The 18,353-nt window shown below is 42.6% G+C and overlaps 1 long non-coding RNA gene across 1 annotated transcript in view; it reads left to right on the forward strand.

Moving 5' to 3' along the window:
* The window catches only part of LOC138987948 (uncharacterized), a 156,792-nt gene extending 145,777 nt beyond the window's left edge, over positions 1 to 11,015 (forward strand). The window contains exon 3 of the long non-coding RNA XR_011464253.1: positions 10,486 to 11,015. This is a non-coding gene — a long non-coding RNA (uncharacterized lncRNA). The remainder of the gene's footprint in view (positions 1 to 10,485) is intronic.
* Positions 11,016 to 18,353: the final 7,338 nt, after the last annotated feature.

Consider the following 18,353-nt stretch of genomic DNA (forward strand, 5'->3'; position numbering starts at 1 on the left):
TTTTCACTCCAATCCCAAAGAAGAACAACCAAAAAATATCCAAACTACCACACTATTGCTTTCATTAAATGGCAACCCACTCCAGTACTCTTGCTTGGAGAATCCCAGGGATGGAGGAGCCTGGCGGGCTGCCGTCTATGGGGTCACACAGAGTCGGACACAACTGACGCGACTTAGCAGCATGCTAATAAGGTTAAAATCCTTCCAGCTAGGCTTCAGCAGTATGTGAACCGAGAACTTCCAGATGTTCAAACTGGATTTAGAAAAGGCAGAGGAACCAGAGATCAAGTTGCCAACTTCTATTGGATCATAGAAAAAGCAAAGGAATTCCAGAAAAACATCTACTTCTGCTTCATTGACTATGCTAAAACCTTTGATTGTGTGGATCACAACAAACTGAGGAAAACTCTTAAAGAGATGGGAATACCAAACCACCTTACCTGTCTCCTGAGAAACCTGTGTGTGAGTCAAAAAGCAACAGTTAAAACCCAGCATGGAACAATGGACTGGTTCCAAATTGGGAAAGGAGTATGTCAAGGTTGTATATCATCACCCTGATTATTTAACTTATATGCAGAGTATATCATGTGAAATGCCAGGCTGGATGAATCACAAGCTGGAATCAAGATTGCCAGGAGAAATAGCAATAACCTCAGATATGCAGATGATACCACCCTAATGGCAGAAAGTTAAGAGGAACTAAAAAGCCTCTTGATGAGGGTGAAAGAGGAGAGTTGAAAAGCTGGCTTAAAACTCAGCATTCAAAAAATGAAGATCAAGGCATCCAATCCCATGACTTCACGGCAAATAGAAAGGGAAAAAGTGGAAGCAGTGACAGATTTTATTTTTGGGGGCTCCAGAATCACTGCGGATGGTGGCTGCAGTCATGAAATTCAGAGACACTTCTTCCTTGGAAGGAAAGCCATGACAAACCATAGACAGTGTATTCAAAAGCAGAGACATCACCTGGCTGACAAAGGTCCATATAGTCAAAGCTATGATTTTTCCAGTAGTCATGTACAGTTGTGAGAGTTGGACCATAAAGACGGCTGAGAGCTGAAGAATTGATACTTTCAAACTGTGGTGCTGGAGAAGACTCTTGAGAGTTCCTTGAACTGCAAGGATATCAAATTAGTCAATCCTAAAGGAAATCAAATATTCATTGAAGGACTGATGCTGAAGCTGAAGCTCCAATACTTTGACCACCTGATGAGAAGAGCCGACTCCTTGGAAAAGACCCGGATGCTGAGAAACATTGAACACAAGGAAAGGGGGTGTCAACGGATGAGATAGTTAGATAGCATCACTGGCTCAATGGACATAAATTCGAGCAAACTCCAGGAGATAGTGAAGGAGAGAGGAGCCTGGCACGCTGCAGTTCATGGGGTTGCAAAGAATTAGACACGACTTAGTGACTGACAACAATTGCAATCTGGCATAACCAACATCATCACTCTGGCTTAAAACTGTAGGCAGTTTTACTATTTCTTATTTTTCTTATTTCTTATTATTTTATTATTTCTTTCATGTGGATCTGCCGATCAGCCACAGCCCAGATGCAATCACACAAGCCCATTTAAGACATCGTGTCATGTTCAGGAGAACATTTCATTGGCTAAAGCAAGATGTATGGCCACGCCCCAAATCCGTGAAATGTGGAAAATATTTTGCCCAGATAATACTTCAAACTCACATAATAGAAGATATAGATCAAGAATTTAATACAGTAAAAAAAATTATGAACAGTGATTCGAATAATTTTCCAAGGAGTCTGTTGCTAGTGTGGTTAAAGCATAATGACATGGGGAGAGATACTGCTGGCTGCTCTTATAACTTGTTTACCCTGCTGCTGCTGCTAAGTTGCTTCAGTCGTGTCCGACCCTGTGCGACCCCGTAGATGGCAGCCCACCTTGCTCCCCCGTCCCTGGAATTCTCCTGGCAAGAACACTGGAATGGGTTGCCATTTCCTTCTCCAATGCATGAAAGTGGAAAGTGAAAAGTGAAAGTGAAGTCGCTCAGTCATGTCCGACTCTTAGCGACCCCATGGACTGCAGCCCACCAGGCTCCTCTGTCCACGAGATTTTCCAGGCAAGAGTACTGGACTGGGGTGCCATTGCCTTCTCCATGTTTACCCTGGGAACTTCTTATTCTAGAGATTATATATGTCTGTGTACATGCAAGCCCACTCTAAAAGATAATGGCTTACCAACTTCTACAGGAACTTTATTTTCAAAGAGTTGACCTACACTGAAGTAACCTGGTTATCCCACAGGACAAATATAACATTGATTGAATTAAATGTTCCTCTGTAACACACAATGTTGGGTCTCTGTGTAACCACAGCACATTCAGAAGCTATGCCTCAAAGGTGTTGAAACCAGTGTTTGGGTCCCTGAGCAAACAGCATTAAATGTGGTTGCTGCTCACTCTCCAGGAATGGAGGTCAGCTATTTTATACACAGTGAATAAGATGAACTAGTTATAAAACGTGAGGAAACATCTAATTTGACCACCTATCTCAGAAACACTATCTTTTATTTGGTCACATCGTTTTGATAATGTTACAAGAATAGTTCGGTTTATTTTTACCCGTCACTGTACAGATGCATTCATCTGCTTTACAAGTGCTAATGCCTGAATGAACAGGTGTGGAGACACGAGTTGGCCAAATATAAACTTGTCCAGTTCATGTGTTTAACAAATGTGGGCTTTTAAAAAAAAGAAGATTCATTCAACACAGCCAGCCACTGCATTATTAGCTGTAATGGTATATTCTGCCGTAGAAAATGGTATTAGTTTCAGTTGAGGCTAATTGCTTTTTTTTCCCTTTTGCTGATGAGAAGAGATTAAATGAAATCACTTGAATAATCCTGTTCAAGAGCCAAATTTTCCCCCTCATTTGTAAAATCTCAGTTTTATAATCTTGAGGATTTAAAATACAGTCTTCTAGTCTTTCTGACAATACTTACTTCCCACAAAAACAAGACTTCTGTTAGTTAGCCTCCAGTAAATTTCATTATCAATTATGTGTTATTTCAAGAGAAATCAATGGTTTTAATAAATATAATAGATTTGGAGTAATTCTTTCCTCCTCATTTCTTTTAAGGTTATGAAAGCCTTCTGCTTGGCTACATTATTGTATCTTATTACTCAGTTTGCAAAGCTGCATTTAAGAGAGAATGCGGTTTTCTGGTTTCCTGTTCTGATATACTTTGATTGTTCTTATCTGAGCACCTTTTCATTTTTATGATGCTTTCTTCCTCTTTATACCCTGTTTTGTTGTTGTTTAGTCGCTAAGTCATGTCTGACTCTTCTGCAACCACATGAACTGTGGCCTGCCAGGCTCCTCTGTCCCTGGGATTTCCCAGGCAAGAATACTGCAGTGGGTTGCCACTTCCTTCTCCAGGGGATCTTCCTGATTCAGGAATTGAACCCACGTCTCCTGCACTGGCAGGTGGATTCTTTACTACTGAGCCACCAGGGAAGCCCCATCCAAAACTTATAAGAGATTAATATCTAGAAGATAATCAAGAAGTCTGTTTACAATTTTTAAAATGAGATTGCTGTACGCCTGAAACCAACACAACATTGTAAATCAACTATACTCCAAAAACCTTTAAAATAGAATAAAATGGAGATAATAACAATAGAAAGTGAAGTGCTCAATGAAGACCCTGGCATACAGTTAATGATTTCCATTTGCTATTATTAGCTTATCTGTTCTTATCCTCTCTGACAAAACATACTCTGTGATGAGCCTGAATTTCCAGTTTCTGTGTGGTTTTATATTGCTAGTTTGTACAGTTACAGAGAAATGTGCAAATATCTAGCTAGTCTCACTATCCACAACCGTGTTTGGTAAATATCCCTGGATAAGCCATTGGTTAAAATGAAAGTGGGGAGAATATTGTTCACAGCTCCCATGACACAGAGGGGAGCATAATGCTACGTGCTCCACTGCAGCTGTGGAACCAGCTGCCAAGGGCACCTGCCAGGTGATGTTGCAAGAAGAGTATGCTTCATAGCTTAAGGTGTGGATCTTGTGACTGTCATGTTCCATCCTGCCTGAGACTGGGACCCAGGAGTGCTGTACCCAGAGGATGGAGAGTCTGGGAGGAGCAGTTCTCCACTCCTTGGCTCTTCGTCCAGATGACTTGTATGACTGTGGCTGACGGAAGGACCATTTGGGCCAGCCCCGTCCTGCCGGGTTTCCTGGTGACTCCTTTACCCAAGGGGCAGACTGGCCACAGAGAGATGGCTTTGCTCACAGCCAACCAAACTTGCTCTCTGAAAGGAGAGCTTTGTCTTTTTCTGCTTCATGACCTCAGCCTTGGGGAAGGTTTTGGCTCTCCAAGTGTGGCCCAAAAGCACAGATGATGAGACACAGGGCAGAAGGCAGTGAGCTGTACCTGGGTTCAGTGACCTGAGCTGGGTCTACTCCTTGGGCTTGGGGAGAGATAAAGTTGTCCTTCTGATAGGGGAGGAAGGGAAACCAATGATAAACTCCAGGCTGGGCACTTTTCCACACAGTGTCTCCTTCAATTCCCTACAAACCTGTAGGATGAGCTTTCTTATCCCCATTTTACAGATGTGAAAACTGCAGCTTAGAGAGGGAAAATTACCCAGCTTGTAAGCAGCCAAGTGGGATTTGAACTCTAGGTCTGTTTGACTCCAAGACCCATGGGTGATTGGTTTTCTTTTTTACTGCACTACTCTCTATATCTGTGAACTCAGACTGGAGTGGGTGGAACTGGGTGGATCAGTGGCTTGGTGGAGTCCAGGTAAGAATGCATGGCCAGCTCCATCTGTATCTGAACTTGGTGGGCAGTTCAGTTAGTTATAGAAAGCTAATTACATTTAATGCTGCATCTGAACATGTGTTCTTCTAGTGAGCTGGTTTTAGTTGTGGCTTTGATTTCCCAGTAGAAATTATATTCCTGTGAAATAATGGCATCCTCTAAGTGTTGTGCTTTGCTTGTCATTTAGAGAAGTCCACACTTCCAGGAGACACACTATATCCCCAGGATGGATTCCTGGTCCAAGAAGGAAACCATGTAGGCCCTCCAAGATAGAAAGCACTTGCTCCCAGGTGGAATTTCATTTCTCTGTGCTTTGGGGATCTGATAGGTGCTTTGAAAAACTGGCTTCACTAGCCATTAACAGAGATATCTCTTGTTCACACATCTGCAACTGAATTTTCTTTGTGCTCGAGAAATCACATGTTTTTTGGTACTGTGCTATTCAGAGGTCAGCAGGATTGCCAGAGCCACATGTTCTTGGCCATGTCTCTAAGACCCAAGTCAATGACTAATAACAATAATAATCATGATAGGGATCATTGCAAATCATTCACTCTGTATTTGCTATGTGCTGGGCCATGTAGCAAATTCACTTTATATTCACAACAACCCACTGAAGTACAGGTATACCTCAGAGGTATTTCGGATTTGGTTCCAAATAAAGTGAAAAAAGTAAAGTGAATATTGCAATGAGTCACACGAGTTTTGGGATTTTCTAGTATGTTGAAAAATTATGCTTATACTATACTGCCATAGTATTATGTCTAAAAAAAAAGTACACACATCAATTAAGATCTACATTATTTAAAAAATACGCTATTACTAAAATTGCTAACCTTCATCTGGGCCTTCAGCAAATCATACTAGTAACATCTAAGATCACAGATCACCATAACAAATATAATAATAACAAGAAAGTTTGAAATATTATGAGAATTAGTAAAATGTGACACAGAATTATGAAATGAGCAAATGCTATTGGGGAAATGACAACAATAGACTTGTTCAACGAAGGGTTGCCACAAACCTTCAATGAGTGAAAAGTGCAATATCTGCAAAGCACAGTAATGTGAAGCCCAATAAAACTCGGTATGCCTGTGTGTATTATTTAGGATGGGCTTGACTGCAAGTAGCAGAAATCCAGCTTCAATGGCTTAACCAGATGAGAGATTAATTTTTCTCATAGGCTAAGAAGTCTAGCAGTAAGTACTTCAGGGGGAGTATGCAGGCTCCATCAAGAACCCAGGGTCCTTCTCTGGGGGAGCCTCATATTTGCAGCTTGGCTGCTCTGCTTTGTGTATTACAACTGATTTTTAGACAGAAAAAAGGAAAAAGATAAAGACTAAGTGGGAAAAACTAAAACAGTGGATGTGAGCTGAATATTTCCCCTCTAACAAGCTTTCTCAGAAACCCTAGCTGGCACTTTCAGTTGCCCCTCACTGTCCAGAACTGTGTTCCATGCCCACGCTTAACTGCAAGGGAGTCTGACAGCTGAAGAGTGTGTAAGTGAGTACCTTGCTTAGGAAGGAAGGAGTAATAGGTACTGGCTTGGTAACCAACAGGGCCTGGCTTAGGTAGTTAATATTTGTTCAGAATTTATAGACAAGAAAAGTGAAATTAGAGAAGTAATTGTGTTACTCCTAGTTAAGGAGTGACAGGGCCCAGACCTAAATCAAGGTCTGTCTGATTCTAAAGCCACATTCCTAAAAGCTCTGCTAGAATTTGTTCCTGGTGCTTGTGGGTATTTAGGATGGAGAACTTTAGGGGCCTCTCCTAGGGAACAAAAAAGAGGAGTGATTTGTCAGCTTCTTGAGAATTGTGTGAAGATCAACACTTGGAAGATATGAAAAGGCAGATTAAGGCACAAGGTGAGGAAGTGATTCTAACAGTAATTAACTGTTCTATGGGCTGGGTAGCAAACTCCCATTTGTATAGAGATGAAATTACCTATCAGAGAAGATCACTTAACTGATCGTGAGTTAGGATCTATTGTGAGTTCAAGATCCTGGGTCTAGGAAACAAAAGTGGTGATATAGAACAATTGTGATAGAGGAAGGCATCTGGATCTAGTGTAAAAGGCTCCTGATTTGTTAGAGCTAGAACAATTACACAATGTATGGTCCAACTTGAGGCATTTTTTAGAGTAAAAAGGGAATTATTGCTAATTACACTGGGACTTCTCTTGTGGCTCAGATGGTAAAGAATCTGTTTACAATGAAGGAGACCTGGGTTTGATCCCTGGATCGGGACGATCCCCTGGAGAAGGGAATCGCTACCCACTCCAGTATTCTTGCCTGGAGAATTCCATGGACCGAGGAGCCTGGAGGGCTACAGTGCATAGGGTTGCAAAGAGTCAGACAGGACTGAGCGACCAACACTCCTGCTACTACTACCCTGGGACAAAAGGCATATACAAGGATCATCACAGACTTGTGGGTACCCTAAGAATAGACTTCTGATGAATAAAGTAATGGAGAGGCCTGGACTTGAGACGGGGAAACAGCTAGGGGAATTGTCAGAAAGGATAGACACCCCCAAGCCATATCCCACTTCTGTAGGCTGGACCTTCCAACCTTCTTTGTCTGTGACACAGTTCAGTGGTTGGTGTTGAAATGTGATGGGCAGGGACAATATGTAACCTTAAAACATTCACTTGACATAGATCCTTATGCCTGAGTCCCTGTAACATGACTTTTTTTAAGAGATGCTGAGCATGGATCATGCTGTTTTCCTTCCTGAGTCATGAACCAGAACCATTCTGGGCTGGAAAGGAAATTGGATTTCATATATCCCCAAATCCTTCTCAGCCTTTAAAAACTGCCTTTCTGCTTAGCTCAGTGACCTTGGGCAAGTCACAACCTCTCTCTATGCTTTGGTTTTTCCTTTAGTGGAAGTAGAATGAAAATAATTGTTACCTAAGAGAAAAAAAAATGATTCAAGATTTTCCAATGAAAGATGCCATATGGAGCCAAGTGATATTATTATTTTTATGACAGTTATTAGCGGAGCTGCTTCTTGTCCCATCCCCTCTCATTAGGCCACTGAGCATGAATAAACACAGGTTCAGCCAGTGGCTGGTATTTGATGATGTTGGCACTGGAGATGAAAGGAAGGAATTTCTCTCTGGTTTGTGTTTCGCTGTTAACCTCCTCATGCCTGGATCTCAGTGTTTACATGTGTGGTAACTGGGCACCAGTGGGAGTCTCAGCCAGTGGTTTCGTAACAGAGGTGGCCTATTCAGGAAGCCTTTTAATAATGATGCTATTAAAATATTGTCTTCACTCCTTCCCTAATTCCTTTATTCAGTAGACATTGATTGTCTCTGTATGCCAGGTTCTCTTTCCCAAGCATGTGACAAGATGTATAATGGCACACATTAAGCTCTCTGATGTTTGTGGATTCAAGGAACATGTCAGAGGACAGCTGGTTTTCTGCTGAAATTTTACATCTCTCTTACCTATCTTTTGTTTTTTCTTTTTTAAAAGATACATTTATTGAGTCTCTTACCTATCTTGATCCCTGAGAAACATTTATAAATGCAAAAGTGCTTTTGCTACCTATTTCTGGAAAAGTCAAGACCAAATTTCTTTTCTTAAAAAAATTGAGGTATAGTTGATTTACCATATTATGTTGGTTTCAGGTGTACAACGTAGTGATTCAAAATTTGTATAGCTTATACTCCATTTGTAACTGCTATAAAATATTGGCTATTTACCCCATGTGATATATCCTTGGGGCTTATTTACTTTATACATAGTCTTCTGTACTTCTGAATCCTTTATCCCTATCTTACCCCTCCCCTCTTCTTACAGGTATCAGTTATTTTAACACAGCATAAAAGAATCTTCAGGATTTGCTCCCTTTTCTATCTCATCTCTCATCAAGCCTCTTTTAGGACCACCAAGGTCCAGCAACTGGGCCTATCTGGCAGGCCCTTGAATATTTAATAAATATATTAGATTTTGTAGATCTTGTGGTCTCTGTTGCAACTAATCAGTGCTGCTCCTGTAACATGAAAGCAGCCATGGACAAAATATACCTTGATGGGCATGATTGTGTCCAAATAAAACTTTATTTACAAAAACAGGTGGTAGGTTGCATTTGGTCCATGGGCTCTGGTTTGCTGATCTCTGCTTTAGATCTTAGCTCATGCTAGGTTCTTTCACTTCCTACATTAAAAATCTCTTCTTCCCCCATTTATCTGTCCATTACCTATTGGTCACCTCAAGCCTGAGACCTTTCTCTACTACCCTGGGTAGAACTGACCACTCACACCTGCCACCTGCTTATCTGTGTTTTCTCCCCTTACTTGAATGTAAGCTTTATTCCTTCATTCATGCATCCTTTGATTCACTCATTCAACGTTATTTAATGAGTGCATGCTATGGGGCAGAGTTGATGACTTTTTAGTCTTTGTACAGCATGGAGGTGGAAGCCTAACCCTTCACATATGACTAATATGTGCTTGTTGAATAAAAGGAGTTAGAATATAGAGAAGTCCACTGCTAAGAGATATCTGTGTTGAGTATAAGTGCCTAAAAGTGGGGAATTACTTTGATTTTGAAATCTCTCCATTGTGCTGAAGGCTTTAAGGCTTTTGAAATGTTCCTCTCAAGGTTTCTGTAGCATGGTCTGGCATAATTCAGTGGCTCCTACCTACTGTCCATCTTCATCCTCTTTCCTAAGTCCCTGGGGTCCTACTTCTGGGGACCCTATATGGCAGGATCAAGAGCAGCAGCACCAACTCCTAGACTCCTTCATGGGCAGGACTCATGTGGGGTTGAAGTTTACCAACAGAATGTCAACATAGTGCAGTGTTCTTGCTTTCGTTTTAAATAGAAGATCTGGTCTTTCCATTGCTTCCTGAGCGAGCTCTTACTGTTGTTGTTTAGTCACTAAGTCGTGTCCTATTCTTTTGTGACCCCATGGACTGTGGGCCTCTAGGATCCTCTGACCATGGGATTTTCCAGGCAAGAATACTGGAGTGGGTTGCCATTTCCTTCTTCAGGGGATCTTCCCAACCCAGGTCTTGAACCCGTGTCTCCTGCATTGCAGGCAGATTCTTTACCACTGAGCCACTAGGGAAGCCTGCGCAAGCCCTTAGTCCAGGGCTATCTGGACTAAGAAGCTTAAACAGCTCACAGCATGAGAATACTGACATTGCTTCCTTGCAGAGTCTAAATCTAATTTTTTTTTTTAATCTACAGTTTCTGGCTGTTTGAGAGTGATTCTGAGATAAATGAAAAAATGAAGCTCCTTGGTTACTCATATTATGGCAATTACTTTATGGATCCTTGGAGCCCCAAAATATTCAAAGCTGGACATAATCTGTTTTCTTAAATTTGCAACCCATTCTAGATGAAAGCAGAACATTTATTTAATTGGTTGTCACCAATGAAACCAAAATTACTTTATTCCATTCAACCCAGTCAGATGTAAATTTTCAGCGGTTACCAGAAGGTTATGAGTTTGTGGTCAGAGGCAGGGAAAAGAAAACGGTTACAGCTGGTGACAAAACAAACCCCAAACCTCCACATGTTGCTCATGTTACAATTGTAAATAGGAAAGGAGCCCGAACTGGAGACTGTAGGACAGAGTGTGTGTTGGGTAAATTCTAGAGAAACTAGAAAGACTGTTCTGGATCTCTTCACCAGTTTTTTTGTTTGTTTGTTTGTTTTTAATACAGGAAGCCAGTGAGGAAAGTGGCAGCTGAGCAGAGTACAAGATTGTCATTCATGAACTCACTCCCACAGGTAGTAGAAAATCAAATTAATCAAAGTTCGTTGTGACAGAGCCCTTTTCACGGATGCATCTGTAATCTGCCTGGCCTGACATTTTAAGACTGGTTACTTTTGTGAGGGAACACTGGCAAGAAGAAATCATGTCCCTGGTGATTCGGAGGAGGGAGGGAGGGGGATGGGTGATAAATTGACCTTTGGTTACAAAAAGAAAAATAAAGCAGTGTTGCTAAATGACCAAGGCCACAAAGATAGTAAACACAGCAAGGGCACAGTGGAGAACGTGTGGTATTTGTGAGCTAACCCCATTGCAACACTCACGCAATGTGGTGGTAAGAAACTTCTGGCAAGTTCCTCCTTTAGCAAGTCCCTGTCAAGTATATTTTGAATGGATTCATAATCATGTCTGCGTGTGTGTGTACATTTCGGTGGGCAAGACATTGGCAAATGAATTTCATTAAAAAAACGAGATGCTTGACAGGTATTATGGTTTAAAATAAAACATAGTCTTCGCTTTTGTTTTTAGCATGAATAAATACTTGACTTTTGGCAATTCTCACCAAAACTTGAGTGTCACTGTTTGAGAATGTTTATCAGAATTAAAATTCACATATCCTTTGATTTTGAAATTTTAAGGAACTGATTCATGGTTCTATTCAGATGCGTGCAAAAATATGTTTGTGGGAGCAAAGGATTAAAGCTACCCACTTGTCCACCAGGAGTTGGGTAAACTCGGGGACATCTACACAGTGGAATATAATGCAGCTGTTGAAATAAAAAAGGTAAATCTAAGTGTATAGATTTGCAATAAACTCCACAATTTCTTAAGTTTCACTGAGGAACAGAGGAGTATGTGTAAGAAAGGGAGGGGCACATATGCTTGTATATACATAGAATATTTCTGGAAGGATGCCCAAGAAATATAATAGTGGATGCCTCTATGGAAAAGACTGTGAGACTGGGTTCCACAGGTTGATAGAAATTTACTTTCTTCTCCTTATGCTTTGCACTGCTTGAAATTTTTATTGGCCTGGCACACAAATCATTTTTAAAACAGAATTCCAAAGGAAATGTCATTCTTCCCAATTAATTGGGTTTTGCTGGTGTTGGTATCAGTGCCCAGTGAAATAGGCTGAACTATATGGTTTGATTCATAGACTGAATGCTTTAAAACCCTACAGGAGAAGGCATTTTTCAGTTAAGTGTATATTTGGGAAGAGTATTTCAGTAACTAATGAATAATAAAAAAACATTGATTTGGGGCTGCTATTTTTGTGCTGACAATTTGGAATCCTAGAGAGGTGTGTAGAAGTTCATGGCATGGCAAATTTCCTGGCAAGTGGAAGGGTCGCCCTGACCTGCAAAATCATGAATTAATGACTTCTAACTTCTCATGCATTTTAATTTCATAGCTGTCATCATTGCCATTTCTTTCTTTGCCAGTGGATGACTGAAGAATGATTGAGAGGATAAACAGCCATTGATTTATTTACATTAAATAATACTCTGCTTGCTCCAGGAGCTGATAAGCTCAGTGGCCCTTGGAAACCAGTCACATGACAGCAACTTAGCAACCTCCCTCTGAAGTCCGGCTCACCAGCGATGGCAGGAGGGGAATGATAAGGACAGAAGAGTAGGGGCTAACACACAGTCTTTTCTGAGACTCGCTGCTGAATCAAGACACTGTGTTTTGGGACAGGGTGTATAGCAGGGTACCCTTCATTTAACCTTTAATAGCCTTTGTTATCTCGTGTAATGTTAGGCTTACTGTTAATTAATACTTTCTTTGTCTATGCTGTCTCGTTTCTCAAATAGTGCCAGCTCTTTCAGTGCTAAACTGGTGTCTTCATCTATTCATTAGTTCATTTATGGAACAAATATTTAATGCATTGCTGCCACACGTGACTGCTTTGCTAAGCCCTAGGGGATGTAAGATGACTATTACTTGCTTTCAAGTCACTCACAATCTATTAGTCTCTTCAAAGTCTAATAGTCTCATTCAGATTTATATCTCCCAAGGTTATTGACACAGAAATGTTTAATAAATGTCAAAAAATTGAGAAATTTCTCATTCTGTGAACCCAGAACTGTGTCATGATACTATAGGTGCACATTTTTACCGATGAGATTTGAGTAAATCTGTTTCTTAAGGTCGCTTCAATAATAGCATTTAGAAACACAATTCCTTCTTTAGATCAGACATTTCTAGACCTGGGAATGAACACTTTTAGGGCTGGCACTGAGGACGACAATTATTATAACCCAACAATAGCCAGGGCTGTAAACTCCTGAGGAAGTAGGCTCATTTTCACATGGACAAACAGCTCCACTAACAAAGAACACAGGAAGAGAGAAGGCTGTCCGGGAAGCTGACATTTCCTGAGTGCCCACTTAGGGCCTGGAGTCCCACATGCTTCACTTCATTCAGGGAACAGCTACCCAACAAACACAGTGATAAGGATGTGGAGAGAAAGAAAGGAGTGTTTTCAGTACTGGCCTGGTTGTTAGTGGGCCACAGATATATTTGTAGATATGCATGCATGTACTTCTAACTTAAAATTAAATATTTACCAAGCCCTTTTCCAGGTGCTTGGTGCCTAAAGAGGTATAAGCCATAGTCTGTGCCCTGAATAAGGCAAGTGATATAAAGAAACACAAAGCCAAATAGCCACATGGAAATTATATAGCATTTCTCAAGAGGGTTTTAGGGCTGACTGGATCCACAGTGAACATTTAACCTAGAGTTTGCTAAAATGGAGTATGCACCTCATTGGTGGCATGCATGAAGATGTTATAAAAAATATTTTAAAATTTCATTAAAAATTTATTTTAACATGCATTAGAAAAACCTATAATTATGATATCCAACCCTTGAGTATATGGATATTCCCTCTGTCAGGCTACATATGAAAGTGAATTGATTTGAAGATTATCTGAAGGAAAATATCAAGTAAATAAATAACCAGGATGGGATTTAGTGCATGCTGTGTGTGCTAAGTTGCTTCAGTCGTGTCTGACTCTGTGTGACTCTATGGCCAGTAGCCTGCCTGGCTCCTGTGTCCATGGGATTCTTCAGACAAGAACACTAGAGTGGGTTGCCATTCCCTTCTCCAGGGGATCTTCCTGAGCCAGGGATCAAACCCGTGTCTCTTATGTCTCCTGCATTGGCAGGCAGGTTCTTTACTACTAGCGCCACCTGAGAAGCTGTGATTCAGGGATATGGTAATGATTCTACAAGTGTTACTTGAATAACCTGAGTTTAGAAAACGCAGATCAAGTCCAATTTCTGGACTGCAGGGACGTTACATGAGTTCTCCAGGTCAGAAAGCCAGCGAAGAACACAGACCAGAATCTGGTCACCTGACCGGTCCTCTGACCCCACATCCTCATTCAATCACTACTTCCTATTTTGCATATGAGGAAACTACAACCCTGAATCACATATCCACTCTTGGTACAACTTACTTGAGAATCTGTAATGCAGAAAGAATAGAATTGGCTTCATGAAGAATCAGTTAACATAATTATGGTGTACTTACCTAAGCATGGCAGTATTATAAAAATATCATACTTATTAATTTTTGGTCATCCCCAAACCAGCCTGTGAGATATCCTTAGCTATTTCTACCATCCCTCTTTTCCATAGGAGGAAATTAAGGAGCAAAGATCCAAGATCTTCCCTAAGATTGTAAGTTAACAAAGCTGGGATTTGAACCCAGATGGTTCAGCTCTGGAATTTATTCTCTTAACCACCCCACACAGAGTTCACTGTACACAGGGGAAGGAAGCAAACTGTCCCTGCTGAAACCAGACAGAGTCTGCTCAGACAATATATGGATATTACGCCCTGTTTCAAACTCCCATTAGACCCGCGTTCATCTCATAAAAGGCTTTGTTTCTTCAAACCATCATTTTTTCATACGTGGAAACTCCTGGGAGGAACCAGTGATTACCAAAAGCAACCTTTGTACAAGAATAATTTGTTAGATCGCTATGATAAGTACTGTAAAGAAATGAAGGGGGAGATGGAGAGAGTCGGGAATGTGAATGGAGAGAGGGACAGTCTGGGGACACTGCTGGTGGGGCTGAGAGTGACCCGGGAAATGGGGCTCCTGCAGGGCTCCTCCCTGCGCCACAGGGGGCCACCAGGTGCTGTGAAAGCCCTGCACCAGCCCTGCCTGGTGCCCAGTGCTTGGCACAGAGCAAATGCCCAGAAGCTCTGTGGGGTGAGTGGAAGCCTGGATGGAAATCAAAGGCAAACCAGGAGGCAGGCATGGGATTGGAGGTGATTGGAGGTGAGAGGGCATAAAACCCACACTTGACCTACTTTATCACTGCTCCAGGTGGGCCCGAGGACGAGAGCACTGGGTGAATCTGAGTCAGATAAAGTGTGCTAACCACTTAACAGTGTCCCGATGCGTCCAGGACGCTTTGCTTTGGGGAAATCCATTTGTCAGAGCAGCCCCAGTTCAACCTTCAGGCCTAGGCTTCCTAAGATGAAAAGTCCTCATTCCCCCTCAGGACAGGGTGCTTCAGGGTGAGGCCAAGGCCACCTGGGGACCAGAGCCAGCCTGCTCTATGAGGCTGCCAGAGAGGGATCAGCCTCCAGCAGCCTCCTGCACACCAGTAGGTGCCGACAGCTAAGCTATTTGACGCACCTTTGGGGCACAGAACTGCTGAAACCAAGGCCAACCTCAGAGTCTGAAAATTCCTCAGCAGTCTGCAAGGAGAAGCCCAAGGGTGCGCTCACACATTACATAAGCTGGGGGTTCGCGGCGGCCCGCTGGTGTGCGGAGCCCTGGGCCTCTCAGAATTGCGCAACTGTTACGCAGGAGCACTTGTTAAGTGTTGCAGCATGACTCCACATCTTTATCAAAAATGTGAAACATCCACCCGGCACACACTTGGAAAACACCAAAGCTTTTCTCCACCAGGTGGTTGAGGCTCTTGATCCGGCTGACAGGAGAAGCAGCAGTCCAGGGGGGACATGACTTACTGTAGCTCTCGGCCCAGGAAGCTGAACACGCAGTACCTTGTACCCCGCTGGCCTTGGACAGCGCAGGCTTCTGATAAATGTACTTTTTTGTGTATTTGTTTTTCCTGGCAGTCTCATTTTGGGTTATAAATGGCTCATTATTTCCATCCCATAGATCCATTCTTGCCTCTGTTGTGTTCTTGCTTCCGAAATAACTGAAAGGTTGGTAAAATCATCACTGAGGAACCCTGCCCGTTCTGACCTTGAGCGGAGGCCGGATTGCTACATCGCTCATGCCCTCTACACTTGCTCCCTTGTGGGAGCGGTTGGCTGGAAAGCCGCCACCCTCCACCCCCACCCCTCCCCACCCCCACCCCCAACCCCACCCCCACGCAGGGGATATCATTCTATTTACACTAAAGCACTTGATACCCTCCGATGCCAGGAAGCAGCGTGGACTTTCGCTCACTCCAGGCCTGCAGCCTTTTCAGAGGACTATTGGGCAATCGTCAGAGGTTATGAAGTTGGAACAGCATTCCCCCCAGATAGGTCATTTTCCCTGCAGGGCAGCCTGGAGGCAAATTTCATTAAGTATCAAGTAGCTGACCCAAAGCAGTATAAATAGCGAGAGAGCATATGACAAACCCAGAACTGAATGTGGTTAAACCCTAGGCTGAATACGTATAATGTGTTTCCTGTCATCAGCATCCACATGGAGATGTTTGCCCAGCAACCATTCAGGAAAGGTGTTGAACCATAGGGTGATATTAGGGTTCCACCTTAGAAAAGTAAGTTTATCCCTCTGTTTGAAAGCTTGCCAACCACACAGTTAGCTCAAGGAAGGGACCTGAAGATAGGCGGGATGTGCTTTCTTATAGGTAAAGATTGACCTTATAAAACATGCCAGGTTCATCCAGCCAACCAGAGAAAGGATGGAAACCTGATTTGTAGCAGGTAAGAACTGTAGGGAAGATGCCCCGGAGGAGGGCATGGCAACCCATTCCAGTATTCTTATCTGGAGAATCCTATGGACAGAGGAACCTGGCGGACTGCAGTCCATGCGGTCGCAGTCAATGACTGAGTAACTAAACACAGCAGAGCACTGTAGGCAGCCATGTCAGGCAAAAGGGACGCCAAAATGAAAGTTTTCAAGGGAAACAAGGGGAGAATTTTAATTCCCTGTTTTTCCCCACTGTTCCCTATCTTTATTTTAGGAAGCAACACAGTGTAAATCATGCTTTAATGAGACCTATTAGACCGCAGATGATTGAGCTATGAGAGGCCACTGAGCTTGCCAGGGCCAGTTTCCTAAACAGGCTGCTTTGTTCAGTTCTGCCCCCACTGGCTGGAGCTGTTGACATTCCAGAAGATAATCTTGTGGTCTTATAATGATGGAAGGAGGCTCTGGGAAGGCCCAGTGTAAGACTGATGGACAGTGGAATTTGTTGAACGCTTCTATTCAGAGACAACAAATTTCCAAGGCCTCCCTGGTCTTGCCTGCAATGGCAGCTTCCTGTTTCCCTTGTAAGGAAAGATTTCTGCTTCATCAGATTGAAACTCCAAAACTATTTTGAAGGGTGGCAGCACCATTAGCGTCTAACTCCTTTGAAGAGGACATTAGCCTCCTGAACATATCAATTTGTGTGTGTTTATTAAAAATCAGTTTCTTAGCTTTGTATCTAGAACCAAGGCAAAAAAGCCATAGGCGTTCAGAATCCAGAGTGACCACGAGGGGCTGATGTAGTCAAGAAATGCTGCACAGGAGTGGTGGGGCCTGGATGAGGACCTTCTTCCAGGCTCACCCTCAGTTTCTTGCAAAGACTGTCAGCTCCTTATTCACTCTCCATTTCTTCCTTAGCAAAACAACTCCAATATGGCAACAACTCCTGGCTGAAGACAGTAGTTCCTGGTGTCCCTTACAGTTCAGTTCAGTTCAGTCGCTCGGTCGTGTCCGACTCTTTGTGACCCCATGAATCGCAGCACACCAGGCCTCCCTGTCCATCACCAACTCCCAGAGTTCATTCAAACTCATGTGCATCGAGTTGGTGATGCCATCCAGCTATCTCATCCTCTGTCGTCCTCTTTTCCTCCTGCCCCCAATCCCTCCCAGCATCAGGGTCTTTTCCAATGAGTCAACTCTTCACATGAGGTGGCCAAAGTACTGGAGTTTCAGTGGCCAAAGTATTGGAGTTTCAGCTTTAGCATCATTCCTTCCAATGAACACCCAGGACTGATCTCCTTTAGAATGGACTGGTTGGATCTCCTTGCAGTCCAAGGGACTCTCAAGAGTCTTCTCCAACACCACATTTCAAAAGCATCAGTTCTTCGGCACTCAGCTTTCTTCACAGTCCAACTCTTACATCCATGCATGACCACTGGAAAAACCATAGCCTTGACTAGATGGACCTTTGTTGGCAAAGTAATGTCTCTGCTTTTCAATATGCTATCTAGGTTGGTCATAACTTTTCTTCCAGGGAGTAAGCGTCTTTTAATTTCATGGCTGCAATCACCATCTGCAGTGATTTTGGAGCCCCCAAAAATAAAGTCTGACACTGTTTCCACTGCTTCCCCATCTATTTCCCATGAAGTGATGGGACCAGATGCCATGATCTTTGTTTTCTGAATGTTGAGCTTTAAGCCAACTTTTTCACTCTCCTCTTTCACCTTCATCAAGAGGCTTTTTAGTTTCTCTTCACTTTCTGCCATAAGGGTGGTATCATCTGCATATCTGAGGTTATTGATATTTCTCCCGGCAATCTTGATTCCAGCTTGTGCTTCTTCCAGCCCAGCGTTTCTCATGATGTACTCTGCATAGAAGTTAAATAAGCAGGGTGACAATAT

Source organism: Bos mutus, chromosome 5 (assembly GCF_027580195.1).
Source record: "Bos mutus isolate GX-2022 chromosome 5, NWIPB_WYAK_1.1, whole genome shotgun sequence".
In the NCBI taxonomy this organism is placed as follows: Eukaryota; Metazoa; Chordata; class Mammalia; order Artiodactyla; family Bovidae; genus Bos; species Bos mutus.